The 16248-nt window shown below is 45.1% G+C and overlaps 2 protein-coding genes across 4 annotated transcripts in view; one reads left to right on the top strand and one right to left on the bottom strand.

Annotated features, from left to right (window-relative positions):
- Positions 1 to 10994, bottom strand: part of TMOD2 (tropomodulin 2) — a 65317-nt gene extending 54323 nt beyond the window's left edge. For all 3 annotated transcript variants that reach the window (XM_025390207.1, XM_025390210.1, XM_025390209.1), the window contains exon 1: positions 10843 to 10994. The gene's annotated coding sequence lies outside the window, so the exon portion shown is untranslated. The remainder of the gene's footprint in view (positions 1 to 10842) is intronic.
- LYSMD2 (LysM domain containing 2) overlaps positions 10970 to 16248 on the top strand; it is a 28661-nt gene continuing 23382 nt past the window's right edge. The window contains exon 1 of the mRNA XM_025390212.1: positions 10970 to 11284. The gene's annotated coding sequence lies outside the window, so the exon portion shown is untranslated. The remainder of the gene's footprint in view (positions 11285 to 16248) is intronic.

The raw sequence follows: 16248 nt of genomic DNA, 5'->3' as shown, positions 1-16248 counted from the left end.
AGTGCTGGGATTACAGGCGTGAGCCACCATGCCCAGCCCAGATTAAGGATTTAAAAAGAGAAAGACCATTTTGGATGATCTGGGTGTGCCAACGTAATCCAAAGAACTCTTAAAAGATGGAAGAGGAAGGCAGAAGAGTCAGTGTCATGCAATTTTTTTGCTTTGAAGATGGTGGAAGGGGCCATGAGCCAAGGGATGTGGGCAACCTTTGGAGGCTAGGAAGGGCAAGGACATGGATTTTCCCCTAGGGCTTTCAGAGAGGAATATAGTCCTGTGACACCTTGATTTCAGTCCAGTGACATGTGTTTCAGACTTCTAATTTCCAAAACAGTAAGAATAAATTCGTATTGTTTTAAGCCACTGGATTTATGCTAATTTGTTACAGCAGCATTAGGGAAGGAACATACCCTCTTACTCAAACACTTCCATTTTCCAGGATGATTGTTCCGGCTGTCTTCTGTTTGCCCCTCCACATCCACTCCCCTGCTGCTCCAGGAAGATGATCTATTTAGACTGTATCAATGGGTTCCCTTCCTGTTTGGCCCACAGGAGGCACTAGCAGGAAACTGGAGAGCAGGGGAGGGGGAGGTTGGGTCCAGAAGGTCACATCTCCCAAGAGACAGCCCTCTCCATACAGCTGCCTGCCCCTGGCTGGCCTCAAGCCTTGGGTGGTCAGGGGTCCTTGTGGCAGCTGGTGCCAGAGTTCTGCCTTGTTGGATTCCCTAAATCCTCCCCCTATCTTTGTAAATAGCCTCTTTATTAAAATTTTCTCAAGTTACTCAGTTTGAGTGTAACCCATTTCTTGTCAGGATGCTGGCTGATATAATAATATTACTTGGAATGCCATTCTCTATTCTCATGGCCTATGTATGCGCTCTGCTTTGGAGACCTGGCTCAGATCCCGGTTCTGCAGGACCACAGAATGTCAGAACTGAGAGAGGCCTTAAAGATTGCTCAATCCAGCAACATAGATGGTTTTTCTCCTATTTCTCTGACCATTTCTTTTCGGTCTCTTTTAGCAATTCTTCTTCCTCCACCTTAAATGTTGGCATTCTTCAAGATCTCATCTTATAAATTCTTCTATTTTCATACTACATATTCGCTCTGGAGGAACTCATTTGCCTCCAAAATTTTAATTATAATATATATCCAGGAGACTCCAAAATCTGTATCTTCATCCTAGACTTTGTTCCTGAGGGTTAGGCCCCTATATTTCTATCTATCTAATCTACATCTCTCCTTGGCTGCCTCAGACACCTCAAATATGTCAGAAGTGCTCTCATCATTTCCTCCTCCAGAATGCCCCATTTCAGGAAATTGGCCAAAAAACCAGGGAGCCATCCTTGACATCTTCTCTCGTCTCTTTTCCAGCCATCAATCACCAAATCCTGTCCTTACCTAAACGTGCGGAGAATCCACCTACTTCACTCATCTGCATTGCCCACATGTCAGCCCTATCCCCTCCTGATCCATTCGTCATACAAATGGCCAAAGTGAGCACAGAGTTAAACAGCTCTTCTCTAGTTACTTAAAATCATCCAGTGGCTTCTGCTGCCTCGAGGATAAGGTTCAAATTCAGTCTGTCTTTCTGTCATTCTCATCACCCTCATCCTGCGCTGCACTCCCCATCTCCTCCTGGCTCCAGCCTCCTGGCCCACTTCCAATGCCTGGATCATGCCTTATGTTGTTCTCTCTGCTCAGAACACTCTCACACCACTCCCGTCTGGCTGACTGCTATCCTACTCAGCCGCTGGTCTCATGCAAGCTTCACTTCTTCAGGGAAGCCTTGTTTGGACCTGGAGACAAGGTCTGGGTCACTCCCCATCTCCATGCTACCCCTTTAATCACATCTGTTCTTGGCTTTATTACAACTACTTGCTTTATCTCTATTTTCCTTGCTAATCTCTGTGAGGGAGGGGGGCTGTATGAATTTTATTCACTGACAAAATCCTGACTCCCAGCACTGTTCTTGATCTGAAGTAGGTATCCAATAAATATTACATAACAAATGTCATGTGAAAGAAATGAGCTCAAATGAACCCGCAGGTCCAGGGCTCATTCCACTCTATCCACTGCTTCCTCTCCCTGTGATGGAACTTTCTGGATCATCTAAGCCCACAGAAGTTTCTTCTTCCTCTAAATTTGTATGCCTACATCACCAATTTGATGTATCTTGCTATCTTTTCATGTATATTATATGTATGGTTCTCTCTCCAGCTACACTACAAACTCCCAGAAGACAAGTACCATGTCATAACTCAGTAGGAAAATACATTAATTAATTAAAATAACATGTTAATACTATGTAACAGTAGCTGTTAAAACAAACTGCCTATGTTGTGTCAATGTACCACGGGGTCTCAAAGTCAGAGGAGAAAAAAACCTGCATCCTCCTGGAGCACAACTTTGATTTGAAGATTTGGGGAAAAGCTAGTTGTTGTTGTTGTTGTTGTTGTTGTTGTTGTTATTATTAGAAACAGGGTCTCACTCTGTTCCCCAGGCTGGAGTGCAATGGTGTGATCACAGCTCACTGCAGCCTTGTACTCCTGGGCTTAACTGAACCTCTTGCCTCAATACTCTCCCCACCTCCCTTGACTGCAGCTGAGACTGCAGGTGTGTGCCACTATGCTCAGTTAGTTTTTAAATTTTTTGTAGAGATAGGGTCTCGCTACATTGCTCAGGCTGTATTTTTAAAAAACAAATATAGAAATACTGGGAGATGACTTTGGGAGGCCAAGGTGGGCGGATCACAAGGTCAGGAGATCGAGACCATCCTGGCCAACAGAGTGAAACCCCGTTTCTACGAAAAATACAACAAATTAGCCAGGCGTGGTGGTGGGTGCCTGTAGTCCCAGCTACTCGGGAGGCTGAGGCAGAAGAATGGCGTGAACCTGGGAGGCGGAGCTTGCAGTGAGCCAAGATCGCGCCACTGCACTCCAGCCTGGGTGACAGTGCAAGACACCATCTCAACAAAAAAAAAAAAAAAAAGAAAAGAAAAAAGAAATACTCTGGAGATGAATGCAGTATTCTCATAGCTTTTAAAGTCAAATCAAAGCTTTTCCAGCTCATGGCTGGTCTGCTTTTTCCCCCACCAAGGCTGCACAAGGGCTCCCATTTGTCTTCCCTTCCTGTTAGCAATGCTGCAGTGGGAAGTTAGCAAAGCACTGCTACAGCCTCACCTCCAGCAGAGTGTCTGTCCCATGGCAAGCATTTAACATGCAATACGATGCTAATGTACATGCTGGAGTGAAGCAAATGCCTAACAAGGCTTCCAGGAGTCCCAGTGGGCAAGTACAGGAGCCAGTTAGGAAAATGGAAATGGGATTAAAGACTTGAGCTGATGTAAGTATGACTTGGGCCCTTAAGTAACTCTTCCTATTATCCAAATATACAAGCCTTGGGAATGAAAAGAAGGAGTATGGTTTTTTCGGTTTTTTTTTTTTTTTTTTTTTTTGAGATGGAGTCTCACTCTGTGGCCCAGGCTGGAGTGCAGTGGCGCCATCTCGGCTCCTGCAAGCTCCACCTCCCGGGTTCACACCATTCTCCTGCCTCAGCCTCCCGAGTAGCTGGGACTACAGGCACCCACCACCACACCCGGCTAATTTTTTGTATTTTTTGTAGAGACGGGGTTTCACTGTGTTAGCCCGGATGGTCTTGATCTCTTGACCTCATGATTCGCCCACCTTGGCCTCCCAAAGTGCTGGGATTACAGGTGTGAGCAGGAGTATGGCTTTTTTTGCTTCTTATTCCACTACCTTATTTGTATAACTGTGGTATGAAAGAGGAAAATCAGAAACAATGTGAAGTGCTCAGGCTTTGGGCCTGCCTATACACAAAGACAGAACCAAAGCCGAAACAACAAGCGATCCTATATATTAAACCCAAAAGAAACCAAAGACTAACTTTTACAAAAGAGTAAACAGGCTGGGCTCAGTGGCTCACGTCTGTAATCCCAGCACTTTGGGAGGCTGAGGCAGGTGGATCACGAGGTCAATAGATCAAGACCATCCTGGCCAACATGATAGAACCCTGTCTCTACTAAAAATACAAAAAAAAAAAAAAAAAAAAAAAAGTAGCTGGGGGTGGGGGCATGCGCCTGTAGTCCCAGCTACTTGGGAGGCTGAGGCAAGAGAATTGCTTGAACCCCGGAGGCAGAGGTTGCAGTGAGCTGAGATTGCACCACTGCACTCCAGCCTGGCAACAGAGCGAGACTCCATCTCAAAATAAATAAATAAATAAATAAATAAATAAATAAATAAATAAATAAAATAAATTTTAAAAAAAGAGTAAACAAAAATTACTCTTCAAAACCTAGTGAGGCTGAGTGCTGTGGCTCACAACTGTAATCCCAGCACTTTGGGAGGCCAAGGTGAGAGGACAGTCTGAGGCCAGGGGTTTGAGACCAGCCTGGGCAACATAGCAAAACCCCATCTCTACAGAATTTTTTTTTAATTGGTTGGGCATGGTGGCACATGCCTGTAGTCCCAGCTACTTGGGAGGCTGAGGCAGGAGGATCACTTGAGAGTCCAGGAGTTCGAGATAACAGTCAGCTATGACTTCACTGCACTCTAGCCTGGGTGACAAAACAAGATCTTATCTCTAAAAAAAAAAAAGTAAAACAAGTTTAAAAAACACGGTGAAAATTTTTTGATTTTTTTTTAGAGATGGGGTCTCACTCTATCACCCAGGCTGGAGTGTAGTGGCATGAACATGGCTCACTGTAGCCTTGATCTCCTGGGCTTGAGTGATTCTTCTGCCTCAGCCTCCCAGGTACCTAGGACTACAGGTGCGTGTCATATGCCCGGCTACTTTTTGTATTTTTTGTAGAGACAGGGTTTTGCCATGTTGCCCAGGCTGGTCTCAAACTCCTGAGCTCAGGCAATCCGCCCACCTCACCCTCCCAAAGTGCTGGGATTACAGACATAAGCCACCGTGCCCAGCTGTAAAAAGTGTTTTAAATGGGCAAAACAGTTTCATCAATCACCTAGGAGTATGTATATATCTAGGAAAGCTACAAAGGACTGCTGATAGGACAAACACCACATTGGGAGCGGGTAGAATTTGATTGGAGAAGGGAGTCTTGGGCTTCAATGGTGCTGGTGATGCTTTATTCCTAAGTGGAAGAGGTCAGTAAATGAGAGGTTATTATTCTTTTTTTCTTTTTTTTTTGAGACAAAGTCTCACTCTGTCACCCAGTCTGGAGTGCAGTGGCGCGATCTCGGCTTACTGCAACCTCCACCTCCCGGGTTCAAGCAATTCTTCTGCCTCAGCCTCCTAAGTAGCTGGGACTACAGGCGCACACCACCATGCCCAGCTAATTTTTGTATTTTTAGTAGAGACGGGTTTCACCATGTTGGCCAGGATGGTCTCAAACTCCTGACCTTAGGTGATCTGCCCACCTCGGCCTCCCAAAATGCTGGGATTACAGGCGTGAGCCACTGTGCCCGGCAGAGGTTATTATTCTTTATTCTTTTTTTTTTTTTGAGACAGAGTCTTGCTCTGTTACCCAGGCTGGAGTGCAGTGGCATGATCTTGGCTTACTGTAACCTCTGCCTCCTAGGTTCAAGTGATTCTCCTGCCCAGCCTCCCAAGTATCTGGGACTACAGGCGCATGCCTCCACGCCCGGCTAAATTTTGTATTTTTAATAGAGACGGGGTTTCACCATGTTGGCCAGGCTGGTCTTGAGCTCCTGATCCACCTGCCTTGGCCTCCCAAAGTGCTGGGATTACAGGCGGGAACCACCACACCCAGCCCTCTTTATTCTTTTTAAAATATCTTTAATATTTCATAATTTTTTTTTTTTTTTTTTTGAGACGAGTCTCGCTCTGTCACCCAGGCTGGAGTTTAGTGGCCAGATCTCAGCTCACTGCAAGCTCCGCCTCCAGGGTTTACGCCATTCTCCTGCCTCAGCCTCCCGAGTAGCTGGGACTACAGACGCCCGCCACCTTGCCCGGCTAGTTTTTTGTATTTTTTAGTAGAGACGGGGTTTCACTGTGTTAGCCAGGATGGTCTCGATCTCCTGACTTCGTGATCTGCCCGTCTCGGCCTCCCAAAGTGCTGGGATTATAGGCTTGAGCCACCACGCCCGGCCCAATATTTCATAATTTTAAACAATTACTGCACTGATTTTCACCAGAGCTAAATCCACATTTTCTAAAACTAGTAAATTAGAACAGAATCTGCATATCAATGTATCCTCCAACAAAACATGAATTGATCCTAAATATTTAATTCATTTCTGGCTGCTGGGCAAATATAACATGGCAATGGCCTGTGTTTTGTCATGTAGCTATTTGAAGATGAGCCAGTTAAGTTTGTTTTATTTTAAAACAACTAAAAGGCTTCTATGTATTCTGGGAAATACTGGCAGAGGATGAAGGACAGAATGAGGTGGTGATAAGGAGAAGTCTCCATCAAAAATATGGTACAGTAATGGGAAGGAACAAGCTGAAAGAGGAATGAGGAACAGATCTTACTAGAAGGCAGAGCTCATATTTCCCAATCTTACAACACAAAACTTGCCAAAGCTTAAATCATACTTGAAAAACAAGGTGCCCACTAGTGACTGCTCCTGTCCAAGGTTAGAAGAACGCAGAAGACTAAAAGCACGGGCCTTGGAGTTAACCAACCCAAGGTCTGATGGTGCAGATACGTGTGCAGTGACAGCCTCTCCAAACCTCTGTTCCATCCTCAGTAAAACACGCAAAGAACAGTGCTTATCTCAGAAGGCTGAGGTGACACTTAAGGTGACCACGTACATATTAGGCACAGTGTCTGGCAAGCGCAAGCCCTCAGTCAAAGCTATTTCTCTTTCATCCTTGGTTATGGAATAATCTCCTGTTTTGGGTGTTCTTTCCCTCTGTTTTCCCCATCAAGATCTGCTGAATATAAAGAGGCAGAACCTGTAAGAGCTGCAGGTCAGTGTTGCTAGGTGTAGAAAGCCACCATAGTGTAAGCTGGCCAAGCTATGAGATAGATTTCCACCTGGGCAGGAAGTAGTCAAAAAGCCAAAAAGTCTTGCTGTTTGCCCAGCCTGCCTCTTGGTTTCCAATTCTCATGGCGGGTCCTATTTCCCGCTGTTGCCTTGTTCCTGTGTTTGGCCTTCTTTTCTGTTTTTAGAGGAGTTCCTGTTTCTTGACCTCTATTTATCTCCTTGCCTTCCACTTGGAGATCTGTGCCTTTCTGGTTTTTAACTGCCTGTTGCTTTTAACCATGTCCTTCCTCTTGCCTTTGGGAATTTATAGGCTTCTTCTAACTTCCTGATTGGCACCTTGCGTTTCCTGCTTTTTGTCCTTTGATTCATGTGCCCTCCTTTCTTCTGCTTGCTTATGTGGTCTTTGACTCACTCATCTTGTCTCTTTCTTCGGCATTTTATACCAGGTAGGTTTTGATCCAGGCTTTGTTATGACTTATGGATGCTGCGTGCACCCTGGCTTGTAAGTGCTTACCTAGATGATGTACAAAACATTTAGCAACTGGTATACAATGGACACTGCCCAGTCAGAATGGTTGTTTATCAACAATGAGAACAGTTGTCCCCATGCACACTGCCTGAATAGCAGCCCAGTTCAAGGGACCTCCTGGTCCTTTCTTAGGGCTTGTGCCTCAGCTTGTCTCCTTTCTCCTCTTGTCCAGGCTTGGCATGGCTGGCCTTGTGCCCTGTTTCATGAGCTCATATCACTCACAGTCCTGTAGCTGACTTTCTCATCCCCACCCTACCTAACTTTTACTAGGGGAACCCAGGAATACTGATGACACATGTGAAAGAGGTAATAAGTGGGGCAGCTTTGATGCCAAAATAGGATGGCAATTCATAAAAGCAGAAATAGGAAGAAATCACAGCTTTAAGGAAGGTTGTGCTGAAACATGTGACCAAGGCCAAGGAACTCAAAATGGCTTTGGGAGTAAAGGTGGCTATCTCAGTCCATGAAGAGCCAGAGCAGAAGAGCGCGTACCATTTTACACAACCACGAAGCCTTAAAGTTATGTAGAATTGACTTTTTGGTGTACTGAAAATAAAAATGGTTCATAGTATACAACAAAGGACTAAGCAGGATAATTTATAGGAAGAAAGATGGGAAATTTAGGTTGAAAAAGTAGACGGATCAAACTGTTATGATCCATTAAAACCAGAAACTGAAATTTGAATTCTAATCTGTAGGTAATGGGAAGCACAAATACTTACAACTTACACATTTAATCATATGTCCTGATCTATCACTCAAAAATGCATTAAAGGCAGTTTCTCAAAGTTGGTTCCATGTAATGACAGTCCCTCAAGATATTTTTCATTTTTTATTTTTGCACGCAGTTTGGGAAACATTACATTACATATCCCATCCTATGGACATTCCCACCCCATTTACATCCCCATATACAATGATCATTAACCCATGAAAGGCTCCGAAAGTCAAGAATAAACCAACTTTTCCAGCTTTGCTCAGTGTTTTCCACATCTGGCTAGGCACTTTCTTTTTCTTATAATCCATTAACATTCTACATATTTTGGGGAATACTGATTGAGAGATTCACAGATACACACAGACATTCATGCAAGTAAGTATGTATACTTTAAATTAATATTTTCATGTATACATATACACATACAATCCAGGAAAAGCAAAAATATCTTTGCAGCAAGGGATTTGCACCCTACCTAGCTGTCACTATCTCCACATTGTCTTTTACAGCTTTTTTTTTTCTCGTCTAGGATTCAAAGTTCATACATCCCAGTTCACTGTTGTATCACTCGAGTATTTAATCTACAATAGTTGCCCCCATTTGCTCTGCCCCATCCCCAAGTCTTTTGGTAGGAACACTACAGAGGTGAAATTATGCCTCCTTATTGCTTTACGACGGGAGACTCACAGTAGATGCTGCTAAACTTGGTCATTTACTTCCAGTGGTAACCTCCTAATTTCTCCATTGTAAGGACAAATTTTCCCAGAGTAACCTGTGGTGAGATACTTTAAAATAATATGAAAATCCTATTCCCCAACTACCTTTCACTCAAAGGTTTTGGACCAGTTGGTAAGTCCTTGCCTTATTCAACTGTCATGTTAGGGTTTGCAGAGCGCCAAATTTCTGATTTTCTCATTCCTTCTGTTGTGTATTTCTTTTTCAAACAATGATCCATCCGTATGCATCTTCTCTTTTCTGTATATATACACTCTGGTTACTTCTTGTTGGGGCTTCCTCCCCCACCACCATGCTGACCACATTTGACCACTCATGCCCAGCCCTAGGGAGCCACTAACCCTTTATCTGCTGATCCCATCACTTCACCTTCAGCAAATTAAAGACAAAAACAAAAACAAACCCCATCACTTTGTTGCCCACCAACGTACAGTTCCTTATAAAAATTAAAATGATTGCAATGCATATTTACTGGGTTAGACTGAAGAGAGTAGACAGAGAAAATCAGTTTTCTCTTAAAAAAATCAGGCCGGGCGCGGTGGCTCACGCCTGTAATCCCAGCACTTTGGGAGGCCGAGGCGGGCGGATCACAAGGTCAGGAGATCGAGACCACGGTGAAACCCCGTCTCTACTAAAAATACAAAAAATTAGCCGGGCGCGGTTGTGGGCGCCTGTAGTCCCAGCTACTCGGGAGGCTGAGGCAGGAGAATGGCGTGAACCCGGGAGGCGGAGCTTGCAGTGAGCCGAGATCGCGCCACTGCACTCCAGCCTGGGCGACAGAGCGAGACTCTGTCTCAAAAAAAAAAAAAAAAAAAAAAAAAATCAGATTGCTGAAGCTCTGAAAAATCTTTCCTCCTCACTAGGGCAGAGGCGCTTGTTGTCACAATCAGGCTTTCTGTAGTGCTGTTTGAAACAGAAACACTCTCATCTTCTCAGTTCCCTGAGAGGGGAGAATCTTGGAAGAACAGAGGTTTACAAATCATTTAGCCCAAACACCCCACTTTATAGGCAGAGGCCCAGAGAGGTGGAGAGACTTGCCCAGGTCTCTCAGCTCCTGAATGGTCGAGCTAATAGGAGAACCTGGTTTTTGAAACACCTCCCCCGATATTCTTTTCATTCCCTTCCCAAATGCCTCGTGATTCAGATATGTAATGGGCACAGACGAAGCTGCAGCAAGCACGGCCTCCTTCACCGCTAATTTGCATTGTGACGGCATCACCTTCCTACCTCTGAATATTCTAAAAATTCCCATTAGGAGCCTTTTATTATTCTTTTAAAAATTCACCTTCATTTTCGCAGGCCAACAGGGAAAATTTAGGAAGCCTCAATGGAGCACATACTACCATTACTTTAACCAGAAAAGTAATAACAATAATAATAAGGTTCTCGAGGATCCGCACGAGGCCGCTTTCTGGGAGGCTGAAACGCCCTGCGAGTGACAGCTCCAGCGATCTCAGGAAAGACGCCGGCCAGTCCACCCCTCCCCATCGCCTGCTGAACGAGGCAGGGAGATGCATAGCGCTCCAGGAGCTCATCAAACATGCACAGGAAGGGGGAAAGTGGGGGAACAAAGCCCGGCGTGGAAGAACACAGCCCCGCAGCCCGAGAGGACAGGAGACCGCGCCCTCCACGCCGCCGCCCAGCGAGCTGCAGAGGCTGCGGCACCGCAGTGCGGGGCGCGGGACCCACACCCCGGCGGGCGCCTCCTTTCCGGGCGCAGCGCCTGGTCTCCCAGAGCAGCCGGCCAGGCCGGGAGGCGAGAGGCGAGAGGCGGCCCGGCTCTGCCCGCCCGCCCGGCCGAGTGCCCATGCCGCGGAGCATCCTCCCGCGGGCAGGGAGGGCGCGGCGGCCACAGCGCTGCGGGCCCGGGGGCTGCAGACAGCGGCTGGCCAGAGCAGGCCCCACCCGCCCCCCGGCGCGCTCACCCGTCAGTGCACTCATCCCGGAGCCGGCGGTGTGGGCCGTCAGTCCGTCAGCCCCGGTGGAGCGGGGCCGGGAGAGCAGGGGCGGCGCCGTGGCCGGGGCGAGAGCGGCGATCAACAGGCGGCTCCCGGCCGGGCGCGGCGCCGGGGCGCGCGGCTGCAGCGGAGCAGGCTGGGAAGCGTAGTTCCTGGCGGCGCCTCGCCGCGGCCCCGCTGTCCCCCAGCCCCGCCCTTCCTCGACAGGTGTCCCCTCCCGGAATCGGGGTCTGAACCCCGCCACAGCTCTGCAGGGGAGGAAGCACCTGGGTCGGGGGGAAGCCTGGGCAGGCTCTTTGGAGACGCTTGGGGCTCCGGAGAGCGTGGGTGGCAACGGCTTTCAAGCTTGTGAGGAGCATTCTTGTAAGCGAGCATCCTGACACGGAAGCCGCGTTGAGAGCGGGCTCAGGTACAGACCCCGCCCGCCCCAGGGTTTTCTGGCTGGGCAGAGGCGTGGGAGGAGAGAGTAGTTGGGCAGCCTAGGGAGGGAGAGAGGTGAGCGAGGTGGAGGTTAGCAAGGCTCTAGGGTGATGGCGTGAGGGGCTGGAGAGCCCACGCGCAGTGGTGGCTTCACTGAGGTGAGACCGGACGACGTAGCCTGTCTGAGCCTTCGCGTCCTCATCTGTAAAACAGGCTTAAAGCTTGAAAAAGTGTTGTGAGGATTAAGCGACCCATAGCACTTAGGGTCTGGCGCTTAGTGCATACTCAGTGAAAGTTCCTTCCTTGGGGGTTCCAAGGGAGTTCTTGGGCCGGGAAAGTCCTATACGTCGTGCTAACCTAAAGATAGTTGGACCTCGTTGGGCTGGGTAAATGTTAAAATCCACTGGGTTTGTTAGTCGTTGAGCCGGTTCACTTCATCCCTGAATATACCATAAGATATTCTCTCTGTCAGATTCTTGAGAGCTCCAAAGATAGAGAAAATAAAGTCAAGTTTCTGAAGCATGACAGTAGAGTGGGATGACAAAGGACAAAGACCAACATTATGAAAATACATGGCATCTATATTTACCTTCCAGAAGCCTTTTCTAATTAGATGTGGTCTCTCTCTCCTTCTTGAACTTTTGCAGCTTATTTTGAGCGTAACCTTTGCCTATGGGACTTGTCTTGACAGTTTAAAGTTGGTTGAGTTTTGCAAGTTGCTACTATGCAGTGTTTCACATGATGGTGGGATTTGCATTCAGAGATGTGGTGGAGGAAAATGAACCAAAGGGATGGATGCAGCATGGCTGTTGTAATCTCTGTATGAAATTTTAGGCAAAATGTGAAAAGAGGTGAAACAGCTTTATAGTCTGTCTGGCACGAGGTGTGCAGTAATCGTGTGGCCAAAAAAAAAGTGCTGTAGAGGAAAGTCCATATCTGAAAATGATAACACTGCTTTGCATTTATGAAAATACTTTCCTATTCGTGTTCTTATTTTATTTTTATGAGAACTCTTGTGAGACAGGCAGAGTGAGGGTATTTTTCCCCAATGATAGTTAATAAGAGGCAGAGAGAGGTGATGTGACTTATTCAAGGTTATAGAGGTGGTCAGTAAGCCTGTCTTCTCTCCTTCCCCTGTGGGCACCCCCAGCACTGTCTCCCCTTTGCACATTTCAAAATAGGGCCATACCTTCCCCAGCAGATGGGTTGAACCAGAAAGTAAAGTTAATTCTCTAAAACTCTGGAAACTAGCATGATGAGCACTGGCACGCAGTAGCTGCTGACTGAGAGACCAGTGTCGTTTCTACGAACAATTGTGGTAATGGACTATGCCCTGGGCCTCCTGTCAGAATGACAAATCTGAGCCAGAAAGAGTTAAAGGAAATGGGGGTGTGACCAAATTACTTTAAGTCATGTTCCCAAGTTTTCCTGTACATTTGTTATTCCGAATGTCCTGTGTAACCGACGGGATGCCTTTGACTTTTTTATGTTGTGCATTTGTTACCGTCATAGCCTTCTGTTAAATAAGAACAGGACTGCTTAAGGATCGAACCAGCAGTTTTCCCAGAGAAAGCTGATAGTAGGCATAAGCTGAAAATAATAAAGCAATTTCATTCATATTGGAAGAAAGAGTAGCAACGGTGCTCAGTAGTGTACGGTATTTCTCTTTGGTTTCCTGTGGTTCCTCACAAGGAAAATGGCTGCATGTGATAAAATGAATAGATTATTCCTGCAGAAACCAGCCATGAAAGGAAGCAGACAGGTGAATGATTTAAGTTAAAGTCATATTTGGCAGTCGAAGCAGAGATACAAGAGCTATCCTACAGCCCTAGAGCCATGCTCCAGGAGGATATTGACACCAAAATAAAGTGAGTTGTGAAAAGGAACTTCTGATCAGTCTCTGTCTGTATGATGAGTGTTGGAAACTGGAAGGTGTTCATGGATGAGTGAGGGAAGTAGAACATTTAACCTAAAAGTGAAAACTTAATGGAAAGATATTACCAGTTCCAGTCTGTTTAGCTCTTTACATCTGATGCTTATGTCCTATTTTAAGGGAGACAGGATGTCAATATGCCAATGACTTATCAGTTGAAACCCATTATCATTTCTGGACCATATCTTGTAGGTGTAACTTTTCTACTTGCTTTTTAGAAGATGAAAATGTAAAATTGAAACAGAACTCCTGGAACTGGAAGGGACTTTACATATCATCTTGTGTAACCATTTCTTCCTGTAAATGAAGAAGCTGATATATTGACTGTAATTGTCACATGACAGAAAGTAAAAAAGTTCAACGTGGCAGTTATAATGAAGTATTTTAATTATTCACAGTGGAATATGTAGCATACCTCATTAGGAACAGGTAGTAGATACTGTTGGTTGTCTATTCAAAATTCAGTCCACCCTCCTCTTCTTCTTTATAGAAGCCTATGTGGGTGTTTACACATTAGGAAAGGTGACTCTATCAGCTTCTGAGGTACACTCTCAAATCTATCATAGACAAGAGGAATGGGATCCTCTTAACTGGTCTCTAAAAGTTTAGTAGTGGACATGTGACCCAGTTCTGGCCATTGTAAAGAGATACAATTAATCTGGGTCTGCCATGTTGTTAAGTCAGTCATCAACCAGCCGCAGTGCTGCCCTTCTTCTGGATTTCTTGTTATATGAGATAATAAACAACCTTATTGTTGAGTCAATTTGAGATGGAGTTTTCTGTTACTTGAAGTTGAAAGCATCCTAAGTGTTAAAGATGAAATGTGAAAGTACATTCTTTGAATGGACTGAAAGACTGCTTCCTAGAGTTGATTAAAAACAACCACCACAAACCACAGGCAATGTGATGGAATATTATCATATAACAGATAACAGCATGGGTTTTAACATCAGAGAGTTTGAACCCAGATATTTACTGGCAGATTCACTATGGCCAAGTTTCTGTAACCTCTCTTAAGCCTCATTTTCTTCTTCTTCTTTTTTTTTTTGGATACTGTCACCAGGCTGGAGTGCAGTGGTGTGATCTCGGCTCACTGCAACCTCCGCCTCCTGGGTTCAAGTGATTCCCCTGCCTCAGCCTCCTGAGTAGCTGGGACTACAGGCGCTGCCCCCACACCCGGCTAATTCTTTGTATTTTAGTAGAGACAGGGTTTCACCATGTTGGCCAGGATGGTCTCAATCTCCTGACTTTGTGATCCACCTGCCTTGGCCTCCCAAAGTGCTGGGATTACAGGCATGAGCCACTGCACCTGGCCGTCTTCATCTCTTAAATTGAGGATAATAATACCACATAGGGTTATTAGAAAGACTAAATGAGATAATTTGTGTCAAGGATGCTTCAAAGGATATGGTGGATTGTAAGGACTAAAAGGAGCAGCGACTATGTTGATGAATTATGAATTAAATCGTATGTGTAGTATAATTGACAGCAAACATCTAAAAGCTAACTACTATGTAATCATGATCATGTTAAATGATACCACAGTGATGCAATCAGCAAAATCCAAAATATAGGAAGCTCTACATGACAAACAACTGTTTCTTCAATAAATAAATTGCAAGAAAAATAAAAGGAGAGAAAGCTTATAGACACACAGAAATTCAAGAGACAAATAACAAAATGTACTGTGTGATCTTAATTTGAAAAAACAGCTGTTAAAATTTCACATTAATGAGACAATTGGGGAAAGTGTGAACACAGAATATTTGATAGTATTAAAGACTGTTTTTAAAAATTATTATTATTATTTTGAGACAGAGTTTTGCTCCTGTTGCCCAGGCTGGAGTGCGATGGCGCGATCTTGGCTCACCTCAGCCTCCACCTCCCGGGTTCAAGTGATTCTCCTGACTCTGCCTACCAAGTAGCTGGGATTACAGTCATGCACCACCACGCCTGGCTAATTTAGTATTTTTAGTAGAGACGGGGTTTCTCCATGTTGGTCAGGCTGGTCTCAAACTCCTGACCTCAGGTGATCCACCTGCCTTGGCCTCCCAAAGTGCCGGGATTACAGTTTTGTTGTTGTTGTTGTTGTTGTTGTTGTTGTTTTGAGACAGAGTCTTACTCTGTTGCCCAGGCTGGAGTGCAGTGGCGTGATCTCGGTTCACTGTAACCTTTGCCTCCTGGGTTCAAGCAATTCTCATGTCTCAGCCTCCCCAGTAGCTGGGACTACAGGCGTGTGCCACCACGCCTGGCTAATTTTCGTATTTTTTTTTTTTTTTTTTTTAGTAGAGACAGGGTTTCACCATGTTGGCTAGGCTGGTCGTGAACACCTGACCTCAAGTGATCTGCCTACCTTGGCTTCTCAAAGGGTTGGGATTACAGGCATGAGCCACTGCACCTGGACTAAGGTGTTATTTAAAAAATTTTTTGGATGTGATAACAGTATCATGATTAGTTTTTTGAAGAGTCCTTACTTTTTGGAGCAATAAACTGATGATTTACAGAAGAAATAATATCAGGAATTTACTTTAAAAATTATCCCGTGTGGGAGATGGGGTAGATTGGTGGGGTGGGGTTTAGATGAAATGATTGGCCGTGAGTTGATAATGGTTGAAGCTGAGTGATGGAGCTTTATTAAACCATTCTCTCTCTCTCTCTCTCTCTCTCTAAATACAGTTTTGTTAAGACATATTTCACATATCAGAAATTCACCTTTTAAAAATGCACAGTTCAATGGTTTTTCGTATATTCACAGAGTTGTGTAACTATCACCCAATCTATTATAACTTTAGAACGTTTTCAAAACTCCAGAAGAAACCTCAAACATGTTAGCACTCACTCCTCATTCCCCCTACACACCCAGACCCTGGCAATCACAAATTTATTTTTTGTCTTCTCTAGATTGCTTATTCTGGACATGTCACATAAATGGAATCATACAACATGTTGTATTTTATGACTGGCTTCTTTCCCTAATTATAATATTTTTAGGGTTCATTCATGTTGTAATACATATTAGT

This window comes from Theropithecus gelada, chromosome 7a (genome assembly GCF_003255815.1).
Source record: "Theropithecus gelada isolate Dixy chromosome 7a, Tgel_1.0, whole genome shotgun sequence".
Lineage (NCBI taxonomy): Eukaryota > Metazoa > Chordata > Mammalia > Primates > Cercopithecidae > Theropithecus > Theropithecus gelada.
This window is presented reverse-complemented; position numbering and strand designations above follow the sequence as displayed.